The following is a 24,810-nucleotide window of genomic DNA, read 5'->3' as shown; positions in this document are numbered from 1 at the left end:
TACTCCTTTTCTTTTTGCGAATACAGACTAACATGGCTGCTACTCTGAAACTGGACCATCACTGTCGCACAGGCCAGCCGAACAGGGTTTACAGCACCAAACTTAGGTGAGAAGACTGTGTGTGTGAATGGAAGGGAAAATAGGAACAACACATTTGTAAAAGCCCTTAGTATTTTGGTGAACATTCATTATTTCTCCAAAATGTTAATGGACCATAGCCTCACTACACATTCAGCTCTACCACCTGCATTTTCACCCTATTTGTTATCAGCTAATTGGGTCTAAGATAAAGGCACCACATTAGATGTATGTCTAAACAGATTTCACATGTTTGCTTTTACTGTTTTTCCTGTTTCCAATTCAGCCTACATACTCTTACCACCACAAACTGCTCTCAGTTTTAGGAACATTCTGCCAAATACAAGAACTAATGTGTGTTCGGACCTACCAAAAAAGATGGCTTAGGCCTGGTCTATACTAAAAAGTTAGGTCAATCCAGCTACATTGCTCAGGGTTGTGAAAAATACACACCCCTAATGGCATAGTTAAACCGACCTAATTCCAGGTGTAGACAGCATTTAATTGATCTAATAATTCTTCTGTGGATTTAGCTACCACCTCTCAAGGGAGGAGGATTACCTATGCCAATGGGAAAACTCCTCCCATCGACATAGGTAATATGTACACAGGAGTGCTACAGCGACAGGGCTGCAGCTGTGCCACTGTCGCATTTCAAGTGTAGACAAGCCCTTAGTATAAAACACATTGGGTTCACTGAAGCAGCAATGCATTGTCTGTGAGGGGCAACATATTTAAAGCATGGTTTCTGACAAACCTCATATCCTTGTTGTATTGCCCCCATTTAAGAATTTACTAAAAGAACCCAAGCAAGTAATTTAAGAATAGACAGAGACGGTGTTTCTGTGCACAAGATCATGCTATACATAAATCTACACAATCACTTTAGACCCTGAACAAAATCCATAATGAAATTAAGTTACTGAGTCAGATCCACAGCTGATGTAAACTAAGGTAACTCTACTGGGTTCATGGAGCGATGACAATTTACACCAGTTGAGGACTTGGCCCTTTTAATCCAAACTGCATACAGCCTCTACACTTTAAGGGTAGTGCGTTCTCCATCTTTATACAGATATGGCTTTAAAGGATTCTTAAACAGTATAGAATATTTGCCTCAGTAGTAATTCATCCACAGTACAAACCACTGACCTCCTGTGACATTACAAAAATAGATAGTTCCTTCTCGATACTCATAAGCAACACAATAGCTAGCATAACCCTTTGACCCCAAAACAGGCAGGTTTATGAGAAGTCTATTAATACATGGCTTCTTGCTTTCTTTCCTCCCCTGCCACCCCAAACCAAAACAAAAAGGTCTCTCACAAATGAGCTATTAGCTACTGATACTATGAAACAAAAGGCTGTCTTGTCCCATCACATGAATAAAAATGAGCAAGGAGGGGGTTAGAGGATCCACCAAGCAATTCTTTACAACCTCTAGTGTAGGATACTCTACACTGCAGAAGGAAGTCAATGCCTTCTGACATAACAGCTGTACACAGTTACATTAATTAAAATAAAAAACTAGTCCACATAATATACAAGCTATTCACTGAACTTTAGTGAAAGTTGAAAGAACAGTATCTGTAAAGATGCATAATTTAAGAACAAGTTGACTAGTTATACTAAAGCCAACAGCATAAAGAAGATATGCAAGTATTTGAGAAACCGTCACAGCTATTAAAAGTAAAACAAAAACACACTATCTACTATAAAAAACACACAAAGGAAGTGAGATAGATTACGTCAGCTCTTGCCTCAATTCATAAATCCTAACCACAAGACAAGAGAAATTCTAAACTGCCTTTCACTGGAAACTGCTTAAAGTGAATACATGCAGTTTAAGTCTTAAAATGTGCTATTGAACAGCACTCGCTGATGCATCACTTTCAACAGCCACAGGGGGGAAAAAATGGTGTAATCCTAGTCAATTCTATCATGCAGCCAGATCAAATAACATTTCAAAAACTGGCTGCCAAGCACCCAGCCTGCCAGAGTACAATAAGCACTTGAGTGTGCTGGACTCAAAACCACCTTTCACTGCTCCCAGAGATCTTTATAACATAGTTTAAACACTACTAAATTACAGGGTTGGAAAAAAACAAAAAAGCTTTTAAATGTTGCTCCCACACAATTCTTCAACTTGCTGTAAAGCATCTAAAATGTCTGCCTTGTGCTATTTTACATGGCAATATATCTATTCAAACATGTGATTGCCTTTAAGAACAAAAATCTGACAAAAATGCAGATTGTGGTGCAAGTCTGGAACTAATTGCCCACAGATCAATGGCTTTACACTGAAATAACGTTGCCCTGTCTGTAGGGTTTTAAATCCTATTTATTTTAATTTTGAGTTCCCAGAAGGAATCCTGTGCTAGAATGTAGAATATTTAAATTTAGACCCCACGAATTAAGGGTCACATTTCTGTTTTCAACTTTTACTTATTTTACAAGTCTTTTAAAAAAAATCGGACTAATTTTAACTGAAAAATTAGTCTCCTTGTCAACTGCCATTTTCATTCATATACAATTAAAAAAGAATCCCATATGGCTGAAAGGAAGCCATCCAGTCACACAATACCCCATGCAGTGTAATGCCACATGTACTCAAGAAAGGCTTAAAAACGGATTGTAAAACAAAGTAGAGCTGGTTTCTTTCTCAAGAAACAGAAAGTGGTCAAGCAGGTCTCCCTGTCACTTCATCTAAGAACACTGTTTGAGCAAACATTATAGAAGAACCTTACACCAATCACTGTACCAATTAAAATATAAAAGGCATTCCAAGACACTTCTGCACCCTAGCAAGTGGAATGAAAGTGGATTTTCAACCAAGCAAGGAAACATCAATCTTCACCTCACTTGCATAAAAATAATGTAGAATCAAAATGTTTGCTCTGCTTAGTTAACTTTGTTAGATTAAAAACATACAAAGCAAAACATTCACCTGAGAAAGGGGAACCTGTGGCCTTAAAAGCACTCTGAACTTGCCTTCTGGGCCAATAAAAGCTATCACATCACATACCACGTCGATCCAACTTTCCTTGAAAACCTGGAATATCCGGAAGGGCAAAGATAAATGAATAAAGTCACGAGTTTCTCTATCCAGGTGTCTTCTGTTGTACAGTGAGAGTGATTTATTATCATTATTCTATTTTAAGACTAATAGGGTGACCATCTCAACATTCTCCTCAGAATATAACTTCATTTTGTGTAGTGCCTTTCATGTACTCTTAACTATAGTTACGGAATTAAGCAGTGTGTAAACCCACTCTCTGGACTCACACCCATAACATGACCTGCAGCAGATCTGACTTCCTTCAACTGTAGCCCACTTACAGGAGTCAAAAAATGCAGCCCTAGCATCCAAGGACTTCAGCCAGGACAGGGTCCAAGGTTCCTGTCCATCTCAGCAGCCACACACGACAGTCCCCCCGCCCCCCTTTGCGCTGCACACTCACCCAGCCAGCCTTGGGCTTTAAGCTTTGCAGTTCCTGGAGGAGCCGGACAAACACAACTTGTCTGCAATCCTAGCAGCTGCTAAAGAATGACCCCTGCGGACTTTGTGTTTCTTCTCCGGAGCCTGCAGGACGGGGGCTGCTGCTGTGTCCAACAACATGCAGGACCATGCAAGGCCCATGGAGGAGAAGAGGGAGGGAAGGAAGGCAGGTAGGAAAGGGGGCGATCGGGAGGGAAAGGAGGAAGGCGGGGGGCGGGGGGGGAGGAGAAATACACTTGGTGAACAAAAGGAGGCCCCCTCTTCTTTACTGCAGAGTAGCTGGGCCAGACGGAGGAGAGAGCAGCATTGCCCGAGCTGGAGCCTGCCCGCCCTGGGTGCACAGCCAGAAGCCCCCTGGCTTGCTGCAGTTGGCTCCCCTCAGCACATGCACACTGTACTGCTGCTCCCCCTCTCGCAGGCTCCGCGTCCTCAGCTGTTCGGCTGCAGACACTTCCACATGCCTCCGTGACCCCGTCTCTTTTCTTTTACCCAGACACCAGGAGGAGGAAAAAAAAGAGACAGAAGCACAGCCTCCAAAAGACAACGGGCGGCGGAGAGGAAAACCCGGAGCGGAGCCCGGCAGCAGCAGCTCTGGCCATGCACAGGCACATAGGGAGCAGGCTCCGGCTGCCTCTGCTGCTTATCCCTCCAGTGCAAATTACACCACGAAACAGGCTGAACACACACACATTCCAGTCCCAGGCAGTGTTTGAGGCTTGATGCCTAACCCTTCAATGCACAGACTCAGCTCTGTCTTTGGTGCCTGTCCTCTTCCTGGCCACACTCTCCACCTGCCCCTCTCTCTCTCTCTTTATCACTCACACACACACACACCTCAGTTCTCCATGCTACTTATGCTGCTCTCCATAAATCTTTGGCCATATACAGGCTCAAGCACGCACCTCCACTCTCCTTCTGGCTGATGCTGTTGCCTATCCTTTCCCTCCTCCCCACTCAGCCCAGCCGGAACCGAGCTGTGTGATTGATGGCAGCTCTTTAATAGCGTGGTCAGCTAGAAAATGCATCTGCAAGCAAGATATTAAAGAGGCAAAGCATCCCCGGGAGTGATCAGCGGCTCACATCCTAGAGCTGCAGCCAGGAATATTAATGAAACAAACCCCCTTACATCTACAAATGCAGATCAAAACACAGGGGGTGGGAAAAAATGCAGATAAAAAAAATAAAGGGGTGGAGGGAAGCACACACAGAGCATTTGTTCCAATGATGGATAAGAGAGAGGCGCCTCTCTGGTGTCACATTAGAGACATTTCTATACAAGGATTTTGTTGTAGTTTATTCAACCAGTAAGCCATTTTGTTAAAATCCTCTCCAACCCCCACTCCCCTTTTTTATAAGAGACTAAAACTACATCTGCTAATCAAGGCACCTTTTAAATTTGATTTGATTGAAATTAATCTAATCATGAAGAAATAAATACACACTCCTACAATGCGGCTTTAAACAACGTGATACTTAGCTGCCAGCTTCAAGTATCGCCCCTACTCCCGCTTAATGCAATAATAATAAAATCTTGCAGCTGCCTGAAATGACCAACTTCATTTTGGAGTACAGCCCTTTAGATCTCGAGTTCAGAATAAAATGTACACCTACCAAAAAGAAGTTGTGTATGCAGTCCATGAATGGTGGCAATACACAATATCTTTTCTGTCAAATAAATAAAAGGCTTAGCTTTACAGTAATGATGTTTTATCTATAACTAAATGACTGACACATACACCTCAGTATTGCTTTACAAGCCTCACACACCCAAAAAAAACATGTCAAACCAAAGTTCATGATTCCTTTTTTCTATATCAAGTCCCCATGAATGTCAAGTATTGTCCCTGGCCTTGTTTTTCCCCCAGATATTGTACATTATGTTCTGATTTGTATTTTTATGGTAGGCATTTATATGGTGTTCATCACTGTAGTGTCCAAGTCTCTCTCAAGAGAAAGATGTACAACCTTATAATTTTAAATTCTGTCCTTGCTAGAAATAGCTGCCTAAACCACCAACACAGCTAATGTACAAATAGCGGATGAAGTATAACACCCTTGCCACCCTGAAAGGCTGCTGTGATCAATACAAATTGAAGGTGGTGTGTAGTGCAAGCTTGGCTCTGTTGCAAGATCCATTGTACATTAGCTTCTCAACAGGAGCCCATCCTAGGGGGAAATGTGCTGCTTGAAAATAAACTTCATAACCAAGTGGCTTTGTGATAGCTCAACACCTATCAGAGCTGAAATCAATCCACAAGTACAAAGCAAAGTACACACTGCATTTATTCTCACTTCAATTTTCTTATCAAGTATGGCCTCATGCATGGCAAACCATGGAAAGTAGCTTATTTCTCCAGTGCCCACTTAAGAAAAATGTTTGCTTTCAAATGACATCCAAACGAGTTTTCTTGCAATAAGCTAACGCTAAGTTCCTTTTCCACGAAATATGTCCCATTTGGCTGGATTTTCAAAGGCACCTACGTGATTTAGGTGCAGGAGTCCGGATCACTTAGGCACCTTTGAAAATCCTTTCAGGCATTTTGGATTCATTTTTCATGAAAGATGCCAAACAAAACAGAAATAACATGGTAAAGTGAGAGGCGCAAGATAGGACAATTGGGTTGTATTCCTGACTCAGCCACTGACTTACTGTAGGATCTTGGAACAAGTCTTAACCTCACCATGCCACGATTACCCCATCTACAAAATGGGTCTAGTAATTTCCATTTGTACATCAGAGATCTTTGGGTGACAGGAGTTAACTACGTTCAGAGTATTAATAAGTTTCAAAAACTAACTGACCAATGCTCATAACATCCCTGTGAGCGAGGGAAGCATTATCTCAATGTTACAGATGGACAAATAAAACTGGATCATGTACAGTGATCAGAGCACTTACCTTCATGGCAATTCTGTTTCATTTGTGAAAAACTGATCTGAGAATTAAACTTATAACAACCCGAGCACTATTTTGTCATAGATGCTATCACTCTTCTTCATATTCCCCCAAACCCACTCTCTACTAGAGGCCAAAGGCTTTTATTCAATCTAGTTCTCTCAGCTGGCAGGGGCACAATATATTAAACCAGTCAAGAGATTGCTTTTCAAACTACAGTGTAAAAATTAAAGGCAGGAGATCTGCAAATGGGAAACAGGAATTTTAAAAGAATATATACAAGAACAGCTCACTAATTTATTTTTTTTTAAACATCACACTCATACATTAGACAAAATCACTAGAAAATATCCTGTGGGCAACAATCCTGCACTGGCCAGGAAGAGATGAACTAGACGACCGAATAGATCTTTTCAGTCTGTAGTTTCTATGATTCACACAATAGATCATTTCCCATTTGCTGTCTTTGGTCCAGTCTGCATAATTTCCCAGTGTTGTGCAAAAGGAAGACAATCCCAATCCAAGCAAACTCCAGCCCGGATTTCACAGGAGTCTCCATTTATCAAAACAACGCTGTCATGTTGAGTACCATTAACAGATAATGAAAGGAGACAACGGATGCAGTTACAAGCAAAGCACTCCGAGTCCTACAGGCCTAAGCATGCAGCCAAGTGAGCTGACATCTGACTTTATTATAAGTATTATAATTAAATAGAATACCTAGTTTAAGTAACATTACGGTTGTGACACAAGCCAACAAAAGCTAGGAGATTCAAAGATAAGGCTTTGACAACCTGTCATTAACTCCTGCTATCGTATAAGTGTTGTCTTCTGTGTGTGTCTCACACACTACTTGAGTTAACTGGAAAGTCAGCCTTAAGTTCCAGTTTCCCAACTTTTGCTGGTTTCCGTGGACACTAACACTGTATACTGCACGTACGTGCTTCAGCTTGTGAAAGATCAAGCACTTAACTGGGCAGAGTGACAAAGTGTATTTTTAAAGGGCTATAAAGGTGCTGCTTTCTAGACACACTTCATAGGACACAAATAATTCATAACCTCTTGTGAGAGCTTTACAAAATTTGAAAAACATGAAATACAGATATACCCCAAGGCCACAAGATCTATAGAACAACTGCTTTCAAAATTCCTTCTGAGAGATTTAGCCATCGTCAGGTATGCATAAATATTTCACCCACCCACCAGGCAAACTGCTCCAAAGAAGCTGTTTAAAACCTACCTGAAATATATATACTTTGTCAGGCAAACTAATCATGAAAATACTTGATTTGATCATGTAGATCACATAAGTTAATTTTAATAATGCATTTTTAATCATCAAAAACTAAAATGTTCGCCATATAACATTTAAAAGCACTCTACACCTACACAGTCCAGTTTTTGCTTTTAAAAACAGGTTTTACACACTGTCTGGTTACTGTGAACTCTGCCAAGCAAAGTGTGTTAAGCCCATTTTCAAGAATAACTTGATCTTGACTGTCTTCGAAAAGAAGGTTTAACTTTCTTTTGCCTGGCTCTCACGAAAGCTTATGCTCAAATAAATTTGTTAGTCTCTAAGGTGCCACAAGTCCTCCTTTTCTTTTTGCAGATACAGACTAACATGGCTGCTACTCTGAAACCAAGCATACCACAGTAAGTCCATGTTAAGCTGAACCTATTTTTGAAAACGGATTTAACTAATGTGGTTTTTTCAGGACTTTATCTACACCAGGCTCTCTTGCCAGGGTTTTTCCATTGTTCACACCACTGCTGGTACTGCCCCAGTATTGTTGCAGGTCATCCCCCCCCCCTTTTTTTTTTGGCCAAAATTCTTACCTGTACTAATACTTGGTGCACCCCCAATGGTAGGAACAACAATTGGAAATCTGTGGTTAAAAATAAGCCCAATATACAGCTAGCCTAAGGCTGAAAAATTACAAGACAAAAGCTACTCATTACAGCAGTTAACTGCAGACTTTTATGACCTCATCCAGATATGTAAATGGCTTGGCTACTAGTGCCAACAGATCCAAACCATAGAAAGTGCATTAGACACCTGACTACATCAGCATGCGTTTTGCAATGGGTGTTGAAAAGTCTGGCACTGTTTACTGTAGGAAGCAAACTCTTTTCAAACCTGTTTTTGTGAGCCGGAAGTGACCTACGTTCTTCACCAGTGTTAATAATGACAGGTTTCAGAGTAACAGCCGTGTTAGTCTGTATTCGCAAAAAGAAAAGGAGTACTTGTGGCACCTTAGAGACTAACCAATTTATTTGAGCATGAGCTTTCGTGAGCTACAGCTCACTTCATCGGATGCATCCGATGAAGTGAGCTGTAGCTCACGAAAGCTCATGCTCAAATAAATTGGTTAGTCTCTAAGGTGCCACAAGTACTCCTTTTCTTTTTAGTGTTAATAATGGATCTTAGTATAAAGAGGGCTGAGGGTAGACTGTTTCATAGGTCTTGTTAAGAGCTAGGTATTGCTGTCTACATACTGAGCGAGTTTAGAGAATTTGAAGTGCCAGAAGCTACCACAATCTTGTCTACACTAGCAATGCTGCCAGTGGAGCTGCGCCAGTGGTGGTAAAAAGGACTGGGGGGGGAGGGAAGGGGAGGGGAGGGAGAATCCCAGGGGATGCCCTAGTGTAGACTCAGCCGCAGCATGCTGCCAACCTATATGCTATGATCTTGTTTACACTATAAAACAATATATCTATGGGGAATCTACTTTCAACAGTATCGTCAGCCTAACAAAGTTTCAGCTGTGGTCTCTCCTAGGCCATAGCACAATTGGGGAGATGCTAAAACATGATCAGAGACCCATCTCTGGTACAAGAGGGAAGGGTGTTTTGGCTAGATCTCTAACAGGACTCCTTGTACGGCAGAGGCAGTTCCTAAACCAGCACACTAAAATACCTGTGGTTTTGTGTTTTGTTTTTTTTTTAAATGTAGTGCAGAACAGCCAATTTTTAGATAAGCCATTTTTCTACCTCCCTAGAATTCCCAGACAGCACCTGTGTTCATTATGGATTATGAGCCTCCACAATTTCATTTTTTTAAAAGCTCTCTTAATTATGTGGGGAAGAGACCACCTGTTAAACCACTCACTATCTTGCATTCCTACAGTTTAAAAATAACTGAAGTTTTTTAAAATTTCAGCTTTTGAATAGGGAAAAAATACCTCTCACTTTGGATTTATACATTTGAACATCCAGTACAAAAACCCTGAAAGTAACCATTAATTTTGACACCACTTTAATGCTCTGAGAAAGAAGGCCTTACCAGACGGGTAGAAATCCCAGAACCTCAAGTGAATCCTAATCTCATTGTCAGCCAATTAGACCATTCTGTTCCTCAACATTCCAAGCACTCGTCCTGCCGTAACTGTCACCTGCTGTGTGGAGTGCTGAGAACGTGATTTTACATCATCTCCTAACTCAGAGGACGGAAAGACAGAGGAAAACCCAACTTAAAACATTTTGCAATAGTGATCATGGATCAGTATTTACCTCTCAGCTAACAGGCAAAGTGCTATTACCTTTGGCTTAAGGACCTGTAAGAAGTATTGAAACAATTACCAATGTATAGACTATGTACAAAGAACACTGAGGGCAGTCTGGTACATCAGTTCCACCTGAGTGACTCTGAAATCTTCATAGGAAGGAGGAGAAGACAAAGTTCTTTCACCGAAGAGCTTATGGATACGGACAAGGTATCTTACATACTACAGGCTGAACCTCTCTAGTCCAGCACCCTAAGGACCAGTGCCGAACCAGAGATTTTGCCAAACCACGGGAGGTCAATGCAGAGTGCCAGCAGGTCTCCAAAGGCACGGGAAGTAGGCGTGTGGGGCATGCTACAGCACCCCCTGGCTTTGTGCCCAGCCGCCGGCCCCTGGCCCGGGGTCCCAGCCACCGGCCCCAGGTTCTCCCCTCCCTCTTGGAGCTTGAACGTTGCAAATCTGCTGTTTGCAGCGCTCCGGAAGTGCTGGGAGGGAGGAGGAGTTGGTAAGCGTGGGGCCACCAGCGCGCAAGAGGCATGGGGAGAGGGGCAGGAGGAGGGAGCTTGGTGCCAGTGGATGCTCCACACCCACTAAATTTTTTCCATGGGTGCTCCAGCCCCATAGCATCCCCAGAGTTGATGCCTATGCCGGACCACGGATGTTGCCAGACCAGGGAGTGCCAGATGAGAGAGGTTCAACCTGTACCCAGTTTTAAGACTTAATTTGGAGCAAAAGACCTCTCTATTAAGGTACATAAGAATGAATTAAACAAAGAATTTCCATAATTGTTGTCCGCCTTTATTGAATACTAATTTTTGGTTACTGGGATAACAGTCTGTCCATCTTGTCCACCTTTTGAGGTCCTTCCCCAGACACTCTCACATCTACGGTTAAAAGCACTCTCGCACAATTCTAAGCAGTTGTCCGAATTCAAAATACACTATGCCCTTAAAGTATGGTAATTAATCCAGTTTCAAAGTTATGGAAATGTTGACCAGCACACTATCACTTAAGATTGTAATCTTCTACTTTCTGGGATTTATAGTTATTCTGCAGAGTTTGAAGACTTAAACTTTACTAACATGCTCTCAGCTGCAACTGCCTTTTTTTAAAAACCCAAATCTGAAAGAAAAATAGTCCATATAAGCAGCTATTTACCCAAAGAGAAGTAGCTAACTAGCATGCTGAGTAACCAGCTTTCAGGTACACCCATCCATGAACAAAAAGCACTGTTACAGTATACCATATTGACAAGAGACTCCAGGAAGTACACATCAACATAACAAAGCTACCACATGAGTTAATATCTTCAAGTCTCATGCCTCATCTAAACCAAGATTTAAAACTGTGTGAAGCTAGAACATGTCTACACTATACTTTTCAGGTAAAGCCTAGGTTCCCTATTATGCTTTAACTCAAGCAGGTTTGCACACATCAGCATGACATGTCCACAGCAGATTCAAAAGTGTTAGTTGCAGCATGTTAGCCAACATATTGTAACATACCTTTTCTTCTCATCTAGACAGGTCCTAGAGCCAGTTTCACAAACCAAGTACACTGAAGTATTTCAACAGTACTCACACAGCAGTTCAGAGTATTGAGAATAAAGTTATTCCCCATCATCTGAGCTTTTTCCTATGAAATACGACTAGCAGCTTTCTTAAATGTATCCTAGAGAAATGTGCACGGGTACTAGAACCCAGTCTTTCTCTAATAAACCATTTTTATGTTTAATAAGGGGGGACAGGGGAAGCACCTGAATTATTTACAAAACATCCTAGAATATTATTTCTTCTACAAACTTCTCTACATGGTCAAGAGTCAAGCCATGACCCTCCAAAGTGCAGTGCTCTCTCCATGGTAATATTCTGAGGTATGCAGCTCTGCCAGCGATCTAAAGCTTGAAACAAACTCTTCAAGGTGCCTTAAGAAGTCCTAGTAAGAGGGAGCACACTTTAAAAGACATTTTCCACTTACAGTGCAAAATTCACTGGAGATCAGGTTGGATATATGTTCCAAGACAATTGCACTTTGAAAGGACAAAACAGTTAGGAAGAGAGATCTCTCTCTCAGTGAGGAGTTGTGGCTAAAATGACAAAGAGGGTAATATGAATGAATGAGCTGAGGAACTCAGGGACTTGGCAGGATGTTTAAGATGAGGTCCTTTATGTACTTAGGTATCTGCTAAATGTAATAAATTCAGTTGGGGGAATCTGACCAAGCTGCTAGAAAGCAAGTGGTGAGAAAGACAACTTGAAACCCCAGCTGGAACTTTCACAGCAAGAAATCAAAACAAACTAGGCTAGATAGATAGATATTTCAGCAAATAAGATCACGTTTGCAAATCAAAGAAATTAACTTACACACTATTTCTCCCTCTGGTTTGTTTCCCCTACTACTTAGCAGCAAATATAGAAGTTAAACAGTCTTTTTCTGAAAATGCCTGCCCTGGGAAGAAAGCAAGAAATGGCACACTGTAAACGCAAAACATGAAAACAAAAACTAAGAGCTTCTGAGTCTGTGGTACAGATAAAGCAAGACACCAACCTGTTGAGTAACTTTTTGCACTAAACTACAGCTTCTCTTGAACCAAAGTACTTTTTATTTTAGAAGATACCATTTTAAAAACAAGAGACAGACAGACAGCTGGACAGACAGTTTTCAAGACAAAATGAAAAAAGTGTAAAGGAATGTTTTACCTAAATAACGTATATTGGCTTTTAATCAAAGGATAAGCAACATTACGGAGTCCGCACTAACTTAGCTTTAGTTGATTTTTTTTTAAGTAAAAAGGAAACATTTGGAAGTATGAACTTCTGATTAAAATAGAAGCAGGAAGGGGAGGAGTGAGGCTAATGCATTTCTTTCAACTTTTTTATCAATGCAATTTTAAACCAACAATGAAAGCAACCCTGATCTCTCCTCAAGATTTTAGATATAAAGGAACTTTGCAAATGGAAAATATGATACCTCTATCAACAGCCTGCGGTATGTTTAAACTATTATAATGTAAAGCATGCTCATTCTCACAAGCTAAAGGAAATGACTGCCAAATGCTTCCTTTACAGTCTCTCCAGAATAGGGCAGATCCTTTACTGGGAGATTTTCCTGACATACCGAATGTAGCAGACACTAAACAAACAGATATATGCAAAAACTTGCTGGATTTATTAAAGGCACTGCAAAGATCAGAAATGTGACTAGAGCACTCAACATCTTTAGTGCATCACTTTTACATTCAAGGATTTCAGAAAATTCAATAGACTTTTTAAAAATGACAATAGCCACAGGATGTGACCATTGCTATATTAATCTTTCCCTCAGGAGGGTCAGATAAGCTTTAAAAACAGGAAGTCTGTACTATAATGCTGAAAATATTTTAACAGTCTGGAACCGCATGCCTATAGTTCAGTTGTGGATTCATGTGCAAAGGGGACTAGCCAGTAAAGAAGGTGCAGCACACACATGGAAGTCATGATCTTCAGAAATAAGACCAAAGGGAAAAAAACACCCTGAATTTCAGTCTAGAAAGAGGATACCTGGGGATGGAACTAATCTAGTTTTTATTTTTAACAGGGATCTGAGGGAGAGGAGAGGCAGGGGAAACTGGGTGTTCCTCCTCCACCACCACCACTCATTTATAATAGCTAACTAAAAAACCATGGCAACAGACGGCCAGCCTCAACTTCATAGCAACAATTACTATTTGTCAAGAATTGATACTTCCCAATTTGTAGATGCTTTCATTGATTAATAGATGTCTTTTGAGACACTATACTAATATGAATCATTGCAACCAAATGTTAGACATGCATCATCTTACCTCCAGGCTGATATTATGCTGACAATCCTAAAAATTCAGATTAACAACCAGGCCTTTTATCCGAAGGCTCCCTTTCTAGTTTAAAAAGCACGGGAAAAAAGGTACTTTAAAAACTACACTGGTTGAGAGCAACATGGACCTTAGCTCACATAGAATTATTCAATCAAGTTTGTTGAAGTCAAACCTATTTTTATTTATTTCAAACACACTCGGAAGCATTCTTAAATGCAAATACCGCATACACAAAATTAGGGTCTCTTCCACATAGCTAGGTCGTAAGCCATATACATGAGTCTTAAAACTAACTATAGGAAAAATATTATTTCCTTCACAGATGTATCAATAACCAGGCCTATTATACAATAGTGGAGCAGTCATCAGTTTAATCACCAAACACACACACACACACACCCCTTCAAAATTACATGCACAAGAAATTGTTGATAATTTGCATGGACCTCTAGAGGTACCAATTAATAAACTGTGGTTGGTACTAGAGACACTCAAATATTAAGAGTTTCAATTTGTTTGTATTGCTTAATGTACAGAAATGCTGCCGTAAGAAGGTTAACTTTGTTTCTGTGACAGGACAGATGCATCTATATGTATTTATGTTCTCAGCAGATTTTTATACAGTAGGTAGCTGTAAGAGTGAAAAACAAAATAAGACCATTTACCTGGCCACATTCCTTTAGAGTATTCTGTGAGTCAGAAATAGTATGACCATCTTTGAAATTTCAAAGTAAAATCACACTGGTCTGGACTAACTTGGTTTCACTCCATCTCTTGAGTAATGCAGTTGGCACAAATTGTGTAAATAAATCTAATGTTTTTAGGAAGGATGTACAATTTTTCCCTTCATGGCATGTCAAAATGAGAATCTGGCACCAAAGGAGTCCCTGATTCTCAGTTTCGTTGTCTCTTGTTGGAAGGGAAGGGAAACACTACAACCATCAACTCTAGGAGGAAACGTTGCATATCAGGTTTTTAGTATTTGTTTAATCCCCATCAGATCTGGACAAGTTATTTCCAACACAGCACTGTACTCAAAATGAATTAACAGTTGAAGAAATGCTCCTCTCCAGTTTTTAACCTGCGCACACATTCTTAAAATTCATAACCTCACTGGGAAAATCCTGTGGATCATACATATCTATCTTTTAAACAAACCCAGCATTTTATTTAAAAAAAAAAATCACACAGAATGCCTGTTCTTTAGTATGTTCTAAAGACATCTTCCCTGATGAAAGCAACTGATTACAGAAGGTGATACAGTAAAGCACAAACTAATACACACATGACTCTGAAAGGGACATTACCAAACAACAAACATCCACTTAAGAAAACATTTAAGAATTCTACATGGAATTGTGAGAAAAGCAAGACACATTCATGGACAAAGGGAACAGAGGTCATAGGGATTGTGACAGTTTTCACACACTGTTAAAAGCAGGTTCCTGGCTTAGAAATAAATAAATCACATAGCATTTCAGAACTGCTAGAATGGCAAAAATGAATGAGGTACACTGTCTTAACCAACAAGGCGGCTTTCCAGTAACCATTATCAGTTAGCTCTTCCCAAATATGGTCAAGTTGTAATACGCCACCTACTGCCAGACTCTTAAACGCCATCTTAAAATTACAATAGAACAGCGGCTCTCAACTTTCCAGACTACTGTACCCCTTTTAGGCGTCTGATTTGTCTTATGTACCCCAAGTTTCACCTCACTTAAAAACTACTTGCTTACAAAATCAAATATAAAAGTGTCACAGCACACTATCACTGAAAAATTGCTTACTTTCTCATGTTTACTATATAATTATAAAATAAATCAACTGGAATATAAATATTATACTTACATTTCAGTGTCTAGTACATAAAGCAGTATAAACAAGTCATTGAATGTCTCTAGTACGTACTGACTTCACTAGTGGTTTTTATATAGCTGCTTGTAAAACTAGGCAAATATCTAGATGAGTTGCTGTACCCCCTGGAAGACCTCTGCATACCCCCAGGGGTACACATACTCCTGGTTGAGAACAGCTACTGAAACATTGCAAATTCAGGAGAGCCATAGAAACCAGAAGTTATGCAGAAACCCAAATTAGTGGTTTGACAGGAAGTTTTTACTCTAGAATTCTGACAAAAACCCCATCTGAAAGCTCAAAGCTGCTAAAAACAAAACCCAACCCACATATAAGCAAGAACACAAGAAGATTCTCTTCCTACTGACTACAGCAGTTGAAAGTTTTCATTCTATCCTCAAACACACACATTACTCAGAACATGGACCTACAAGGAATAAAACCAGAGCATATGTATCTGATTGTGTGAGAGAAAGAATGCTTTCTAGCAATTATAAGTAAAACTTCAAGGTATTCATTAGGTTGTGTAAAAGTCGCATTTTTCAGTAACATCTAAACACAATGCCTAGCCCTTGATTAGGGTATTGACATACAAAGTGTTGAATTTTAATGTTGGTGTTTTGTCGATAAAAAGTATTCATGTACACTTCACAAGTTCATTAATAATCCATTAAGAAGACCTAAATTAAAGCTTGGCAAGCAGCTTCATCATGAAACAAAATCTGCTTCTTCTGGTTTGTAAGAACTGAATGTGCCAAGTGTGACACATTAAGATGTGAAAACACATTTTAAAGGTTAAGCTTTGAAACTATTTCAACATCTCTAATAAAGGTATCATTAAGCTGTTGCAGAACAAACACTAGGGTACTTATTTCATTTCATTTTTAACCTGCAGTCTGCCAAGTTTCAGAAGGGTAATTTTCGACAGACCACAGAGTGTTACTACAGTAAACCCTGAAAGATATAAACATAAATATGCATGCAATCACGCAGACAGTGAGAAGGACCCCCATTTTTTTCCAGCATAAAAAGAAAAAATGCCACAATTTCAAATCATTCACATAAGTGCTATTGTGCTTCTTGCACTGTGTTTAGTTTCCCTGGGAATGCTGACATGTGTACTGCAAGTAGTGATTGAAGAGTCAATTAAGTGGGGGGGAGGGGGGGGTGGGAATGCTTACAGCAAAATTTTAAACTAAAAATAATCCATTTACAGGCAAAGGCAACACTTGAAAGCTAGCTAAACTATAATCAAAGTCTGTATTTCCAGCTTTGATAGTAAACACAGTTGTTAAGAGTGGTTAAGACATGAGACCGTAAGCGTGCAATTTCAAGAAAGGAACATCTGTTTTACCAACCATACCATTCTAGTCTCCCTCACTCATGCTGAAGTTATGGTAGGTGCACTGGACACTAGTCCTCTACCCTGACTTACAAGATTACCAACCCAAAAATATGGGAGACTCTCCCAGCCCCTAAATGAAAAAGGAACTTATGAATTTTTCCAATTGAGTAAGCAGCTAATCACAAACTCAAAATGACACCCTGCTTCTGCTGCCCCCCATTCTCTTCAACCGCAGATGAACACATCTACCGCATTTCCTCATTTGCGCAATGCAAAACAGAAATGGCAGAGCTGCAGCAATCTCAGAAAACAAGAGAACTGTTTTAAATTTTAATGAAAAAGTTAAATTATGCATGTTACAAGCCAGTGATCTTGGTCCTCACCAGGGCACAAATCAGGTTGGGGTGGGGAGGATGGAACGACAATTCCTGAGTTAACACAACAAAACTGTTCTTTTCAAAGGCAAATATTTCCTTAATCAACAAATATGATTCGCCCTCAGTTTAGAAAAGGAGCAGATGCTGTCTGACATTCTTTACTTTGGCTGGTACTTCACCCAAAACTCCAATTTCCAAATTGGGATAAAGCAGAACCCTACAAGCCTAAAGGAACAGCCAACCATTAACCTACTCATGACAGGTCACCAACAGCCCCAGCTCTGTGAGATACCAGGTACTCTCAGCTTGTACTAACATGAAGAGGTGCTGAGAATGATCAGCACCTTGGCAGCACCAGGGCCCCAAAACAGAAGGTAGAAAAAACAAGAATCCTTTGGTAATAAGAAATCACGTTGTACCTTCCCCCTCCCCACACTTTCCCCATTACGGAAAATACAATAGAGTCCCAGAATTGCTAAATCGTGTCTAAGTATTCTGGCTCTCAAGGGCCATTGTGATCAATCATTAATTGAATAATTTTATTCCCATTGTATAGTTTCAAGGTATCAGTTAAAGAGCCATGGGGCCTAAGGTCTGTTGGAAATAAAGCTAATATTACATTCTAATCCCAGCTGATGTACTTAGCAAAGCTCAGGATGTAAAAGGATCCAAGTCTCAGTTCATAAGATTTGCACATAAAAAGGCAAATTATTACTTTTTCCTGCCAAGCTTGAGTTTGAATCAGTTGTACACTGAATGACTGTCACTTTACAGCTGTGATACCATCTCCTCCTTCACAGTTTACTCAGAAGCTTCAGAAATCCTCATGAAAACCACATCTTACATTTCACCAGGTGGTCCCATGAAGTCACATCCTTAAGTTAACAAAAACTAAAGGGGTAAGAGAGGAAGAGGGAGGGGGCAGATTTTATAGACTTGTTTACCTGACTCATCACTAAGTGTTGCAGCCTGCACAAAGAGGGTTAATTTTGCATTGATATATTCATGAAGAGGAAGTTGTGCAAGTGCAGTAAAACCAGACCTTTTTTAAAAAGAGATGAACTAGGAATAACCGTCATCTGCAACTTCCTGGTTGGTTTGTTTTCTTTGTTTATTGCATATTAATATAGTAGAACCCCTATCATGCACAGGCACCAACCAATATAAGAAACCCCTAGGTTTATTATAAGTATAATGAAAACAGCAAGACAGACAAATACAGTAGACTCTAGCAATTCTATGAGCTTTAAGTATCTTCCATCCAGATCCATGGTTTACAGAAACTAGAAGTCAGCCCATTCCCTAACGCCTCTGCAACGGCTTAGTCACCACTGAACTCTCCACTTGGGGTTCACACTCTTCTGGTAGCTCCTTTAAATTTGGAAGAGAAAGGCAGCTTGAGCCTTAAGTTTGCCATTTTACAATTGCTGCAACCTACCCCCTTCTCCCTTCCACTTAGATTCTATTAATCTAAACTCTGTGGAGCCTGAGGCCAGAAGGGACCTCCTGTATATTGCAGCTCCTTATGTTTTGCTCAGTTACCCCTCTACTGAGTCCAATACCTTATGTCTGGACAAAGCCCATCTTCTAGAAAGGCATCCAGTCTTGATATGGAGACAGCAAGAGATGTAGAATCCACCACTTCCCTCAGTAGTTTGTTCCAATGGTTAAAACACCATGTTCAAAATGTGTATCCTATTTCCTATTTGAATTTGTCTGACTTGACCTTCCAGCCATTTGTTCTTTGTTATGCCTTTCTCCACTAGGGTGAAGAGCTCTTCAGTACTCAGTCATTCTCAGCTCCTATTAGGATTTTTCTTATTTCAGAGAAGGTAGGCACTTCCACACCCCTCATCAGGTTACTCTAGCTTTCAGGTAAATTATGCATATCAGAAACCTTTCCACAATCCCTATTTAGCCTAAAATATTCCATCTTCCTAGATCAGCGGTTCTCAAACCATTTTAATGGGGTCACCAGGGTTGGCTTAGATTTGTTGGGGCCCAGGGCCAAAGCCCGAGCCTTGCCGACTGGGGTCGAAGTCCAAGGGCTTCAGCCCTGGGTGGTAGGGCCCAGGTTACAGACCCCCACCTCAGGCTAAAGCCCTTGGGCTTCGACTTTGGCCCCCCACATCCAGGGCGGTGGGGCTCGGGCTTTGGCCTCCCCCCCCCGACCCAGGGCAGTGGGACTAGGGCAGACTGAGGCTTCGGTCCCGCTCCCGTCCCAGAGGCCATGTAGTAATTTTTGTTGTCAGAAGAGGGTCGCAGTGCAATTAAGTTTGAGATCCCCTGCTCTAGATCCATACAGAATATGGGAACTGCCATTCTGGGTTACACTAATGATCTATCTAGTCCAGTACCTGTCTTTAGCCGTGGCCAGTACCAGATGCAAGAAATCACCATGGTAGACAATTATGGAGTAACTGCCCATACAAATATCCTCCCAAACTCCATAAATTAGTGATTGCCCTACACCCGTAAGTAGGTGGTGTATGTATATGTATTTACTCAAGCGCACACACACCACCTACTTAATGGCCAAGGTCAATCACTAGTTATACGTATACATTATAGGATTCTACTGAACTCTTAGCCTTAATTATATATAGTGGCAGAGAGTTCTAGAGGTTAGCTGTGTTTTATGTTGAGCAGGATTTTATCAATTTTTAATGTGTTGCCTTTCAGTTTAATTGAATGTCTCCTTGCTCTGGCATTATGTGGACAGGCTCTTCTATTTACATTCTTTATACTATTCTTTAATATACCTGAAAATGTGAGAACATAAAATAAGGGGTTGAGAGAAATCTTCTATGACTTTACTTTGCAATCTGTGTGATGAGATGCTCCTACAAAAAAAGGCAGTAACAAAATGAATTCTATAGCTCAATACAGAAACCATCAACAAATGTTCACATCAGCCTTATCTTCCTGGTCATCCTTCCTCCAGAAATATTTTTTAGTCTTTGGTACATTTTGCCCTTTATTCCAACTGAAGGAGTTATTTCCAAGTCCTAAAAAGGCTCCTTTAAGTAATTCACTGTGTTTGCAGGGTCTTCCACTGGTAGCAACCGCAGCTGAAGTCAAAGCAAGTACTCATGTTTCCAGATAACAATTCTGCCATTTTAGACCTACTTAATGCATGCTGCCATTCTATAACCCAATACGGAAACTCAAATACAGCCCCAGAATAATAAATGGAGATACTGTGTAAGCTAATTTTTCTACCTAGCTTATTCTTTGACAGATCTGAAGTTCTGAGAGTTAGTCAGCAAAAACGCATCATAGTTCATGTCGAGACCCCACAATAAATGCATTAGACACAGGTGTTAAGTTACAGAGTTTTGAAACAAACCTAATTTTTAAAAGAATCAGATAGTGGGAAATAAGCCAGGCAAGCTAGTCCAGCAATTAACTTCTTCCTTGTTATAAATACAGAAAATTGTGTTAAAAAGGAAAAAGTGCTGTATGGTTACAGCACCCAGGAGGTGATAAAAGCATTACTAATGTATCCCTTCCACCACCCAAACTAACAGTCATCTACATAACAGATGTATTTTAGTGCTTCGTGTCTGCTCTCGCAACTCACTCGAACAAAAATAAGGGTGCCCCTCCCTGCTTAACAGGAGTGAGATAATGCACTCATCTCATTTCTGGAGACCCAGGCTCAAATCCTATTTGGTGACAAGTGGCAAATCAGTGTGGTGATCTGTTTTTATCACTGATGAATAATCATCCACATCTCAAAATTGTCTCCATATGTTATGATGGCAGTTTCCCTTCAGAGAAACCCCAGACTGGAGAAAAAGACGATGCTGGTTAAGATCATATTTTAAAAAAACAGATTTCCTTACCTTTAAAAACAACCTTATATTACTAAGACAAAAGCAATTGTTTTTAATATCTTCTATCAATTTTACAGAAATTATTTTAATGTTTTCTCAATTTTGTGAATGAAAACAAATCGGTCAGTTTCTAGTACATTTCACTTTCAGGTTCTCATGTATTAACCCAATGCCACAATGTTTCAGTTGTAAACACTTTGGAGGAATTTTTAGTGTTTCCATCAAAATTTTATTTCTAATTTCATGGAAATATTGATCAGTTTCATATTTTGTGAGGGGCTTTTTTAGGAGCACCAAAAGTTAAATTTTAGGCCCAATTTGATCAGGGATCGTTCACTGGCAGAGTTATACAGAGCCACACACTTACCATTTTATCATACTATTCAGCTCATGTTACCTGGTCTCTCTGTATGGGTGCCAATAATCTATACACAAAACAATATATATTTTTAAAAGAATGAGACTCCAAACTGACAAATGAGATAAAAAAGGGGGTTGGCAGCCCCAATTCAATCAGCCCTCAGGTTAGAGCATGGCATGAACAAAGTGCCTTTCACAGTCTCAAAGGGCACCCACTACAAAGAAAACAGTAACTCGTTTGCATGTTTGTCATTTGATCTAAAGCCATAAGAAATATTTTTCTAGAGGAGTTTGGAAGTAGCCAGTGAAATTCGTCACTATTTAATCTTTGGAATGGAACATTTACTTTTATGAATCTGCCTTTAGTATATTTTCAAATAGCCTTTAAGGTGGTTCACTGTTGATTAAACCATTTTCATGCCTTAGTGAGTTTGATTCCTATTAGTTCAGACTACAGTGTGAGCATTGATTTTTGCCAGTCAGGATCAAAAGTAGTTAACAGCTTTTCAAATTAAGCAACTGCTCATGTTAAGTAGAAAAGTATGTCCATGGTAAGAATGTGCAAGTGTCAAAAGTGCTCTTCAATGCCAACAAAAGCTAACAAACATGCTTGCTATAATTTTAACCTTAAACTTGAGGAGGAAGGTAATCTCCATGCATATTACACAGTTTAACTCATTAGTACTACCGATAAAAAGCTATTATGCTGAGAAAGGTTCAAAATTATGCAGTCCGTTTTCCAGCTCTGAATTACCAACATTACATCGTACAAATGACCATGCTGGAACTCAGCCTACCAAAATAGAAATCACAAGCTGAAAAAGTCTTGCTACTTTTGTCCTCTTAAATGAAAAAATCTATACAGTTCCCGTATTATAACCTTTCACCATGTTGCACTGTAAATCAAGGCTTTTATTCCATAGCCTGCAGCAATTTCCCACATTTAATATCTGACAAGGGAGACAAGTTTTAATCTTCCATCAGGTTGAAACAATTACTATCCCCAAAACCTCTCTTAAGTCAGTATTAAAAATTACTTGTTTTATATTATCTGCTATATATTAAGGGGAACATTTATTTTATTTTTTGTAGTGGAAGCAGTTGAAGCATGAAATTTGTTAAAGCATTTACAAACCACTAGAGGGTGCCCAGCAGCAGATCTAAAATCTGAATGGTTTCAGAGTAGCAGCCATGTTAGTCTGTATCCGCAAAAAGAAAAGGAGGATTTGTGGCACCTTAGATACTAACAAATTTATTTGAGCATAAGCTTTCGTGAGCTATAGCTCACTTCATCGGATGCATTCAGTGGAAAATACAGGGGGGAGATTTATATACACAGGGAACATGAAACAATGGGTGTTACCATACACACTGTAAAGAGTGATCAGGTAAGGTGAGCTATTACCAGCGGGGGGGGGGGGGGGGGGGGCAGACCTTTTGTAGTGATAATCAAGGTGGGCCATTTCCAGCAGTTGACAAGATCGTCTGAGGAACAAGGGGGGGGGGGGGAGAACATGGGGAAATAGTTTTACTTTGTGTAAAGACACATCCACTCCCAGTCTTTATTCAAGCCTAATTTAATTGTACCCACTTTGCAAATTAATTACAATTCAGCAGTCTCTCACTGGAGTCTGTTTCTCAAGTTTTTTTTGTTGAAGAATTGCCACTTTTAGGTCTGTAATCGAGTGACCAAAGAGATTGAAGTGTTCTCCGACAGGTTTTTGAATGTTATAGTTCTTGACGTCTGATTTGTGTCCATTTATGCTTTTACGTAGAGACTGTCCAGTTCTGAATGTGGTACAAGATACCAAAATAGCTATGCAGTTCAAAATCAGGATGATTTTTTTTTAAGACACAAATACTGCTACCATGTTGCAAAGATGAATGGAGATGGAAGTTATATTTGGAGAAGCACATATGCAACTCCGACCCTGACCACAGAAATTCTATCTATGTTACCTTCAACTGAGATTTTGAACTATGTTTTATCATCTTTAAAGTCATGAAATTAAATTAAATTTTAAATTAACATTAGTTTGGAGATTTCTCTTGATACAAAATATTACTAAAGACACACTATATTTAATATTTTGGATATTGCATCTAATGATGAAAGCATATGACTGGGAGGCAAGATGCCTTGGTTCCCCATGTGCCACTTGCACTTCCCATATTCTGCCTTGGTCACTTACAAGTTCTCCATGCCACAGTTTATCCATCTATGACATGGAGATAACAAGGCCTACCTCACAAAGCAGTTAATTTCTGCAAGGCACTTTGAATTCACTATTGCAGTGCAGGGTATCATTACTCACAAAGTACATTTATTTAAAAGGGTGTAGGAAAGGCAGAAGAGCTCAGTTTTGCTTAATGTGACTCGTTTAAAATATATTTTTTTTAAACCTTCACTTAAATTAGACAAAAGAAACCCCACAAACAGGTGGCAAACATCACAATGGACTTTGTATGCCAACCCCTAGCAATGGGAATGGATGAATGCTTTTACCCAGTAGCTGTTCCTGAGCTATCTGAAACATGGATACAATGCCTCTTACAAGGAATGATCAGATTTATGTCTTTTTTTTTTCAGATTAGACTCAAAAATAAGATTAATTTTACCTTTAAAACAGTGATCTAGAACTCCACTGTAGAGTGACAGTGTCCACTGTCCTTTTTAAAGAGACAAGAAACTGAAACTGAAGTAGAAACCGGAAATATTTCTGATGAGAACTTAAAAACTTAAAGTTTGATTTTTCCAAATTCTATGGCAGGGATTTGAATTAAAACTCAAATCAAGCCTCAAGATATTAAATTCCTTCCTCCGGTTCCCTGAAATATAAAAAACTCCTTAGAATTTGAGCAGAAGTATGGAAAACTGCACAAATGCTATTTTGAGTGGCTCCTATCAGCTGGTGTGGATCAGAAATAAGTGTCTGGAGTCTCTGGAGCTTCTACTAATTTCAAGTTTAAGAACCAAAAAAAAGGCCCATTTCTATTTGCAACTCTGCAGACCTAGTTAACTCTCTCTAATTTATATTGCTTAATTTTTTCTTTATCATCATCTTTTGGGGGACGGGGGGATTTTTATTTAACTAACGGATGACTTACTGATACAGTCACGCATCAGAAAAACGGTACTCAAAAAAAAAGTACAATGTACATAGCAATAACTTCATTTTTTATGATCCGTCCTGGATAGTTCCCTTGCCCAAGCGAAAGAAAAG

At 39.8% G+C, this 24,810-nt stretch overlaps 1 protein-coding gene across 4 annotated transcripts in view; it reads right to left on the bottom strand.

The window, feature by feature from the left end:
- RERE (arginine-glutamic acid dipeptide repeats) overlaps nucleotides 1–24,810 on the bottom strand; it is a 412,980-nt gene that overhangs the window by 321,223 nt on the left and 66,947 nt on the right. For 2 of the 4 annotated variants that reach the window (XM_074975154.1, XM_074975157.1), the window contains exon 1: nucleotides 3,540–3,724. The exons of 1 other annotated variant lie outside the window; for it this stretch is intronic. The gene's annotated coding sequence lies outside the window, so the exon portion shown is untranslated. Of the gene's footprint in view, nucleotides 1–3,539; nucleotides 3,725–4,479; nucleotides 4,618–24,810 lie in introns of those variants that run through there. One more of the 4 variants, XM_074975156.1, reaches the window with a different exon arrangement.

Source organism: Natator depressus, chromosome 18, assembly GCF_965152275.1.
Source record: "Natator depressus isolate rNatDep1 chromosome 18, rNatDep2.hap1, whole genome shotgun sequence".
Classification (NCBI taxonomy): domain Eukaryota; kingdom Metazoa; phylum Chordata; order Testudines; family Cheloniidae; genus Natator; species Natator depressus.
This window is presented reverse-complemented; position numbering and strand designations above follow the sequence as displayed.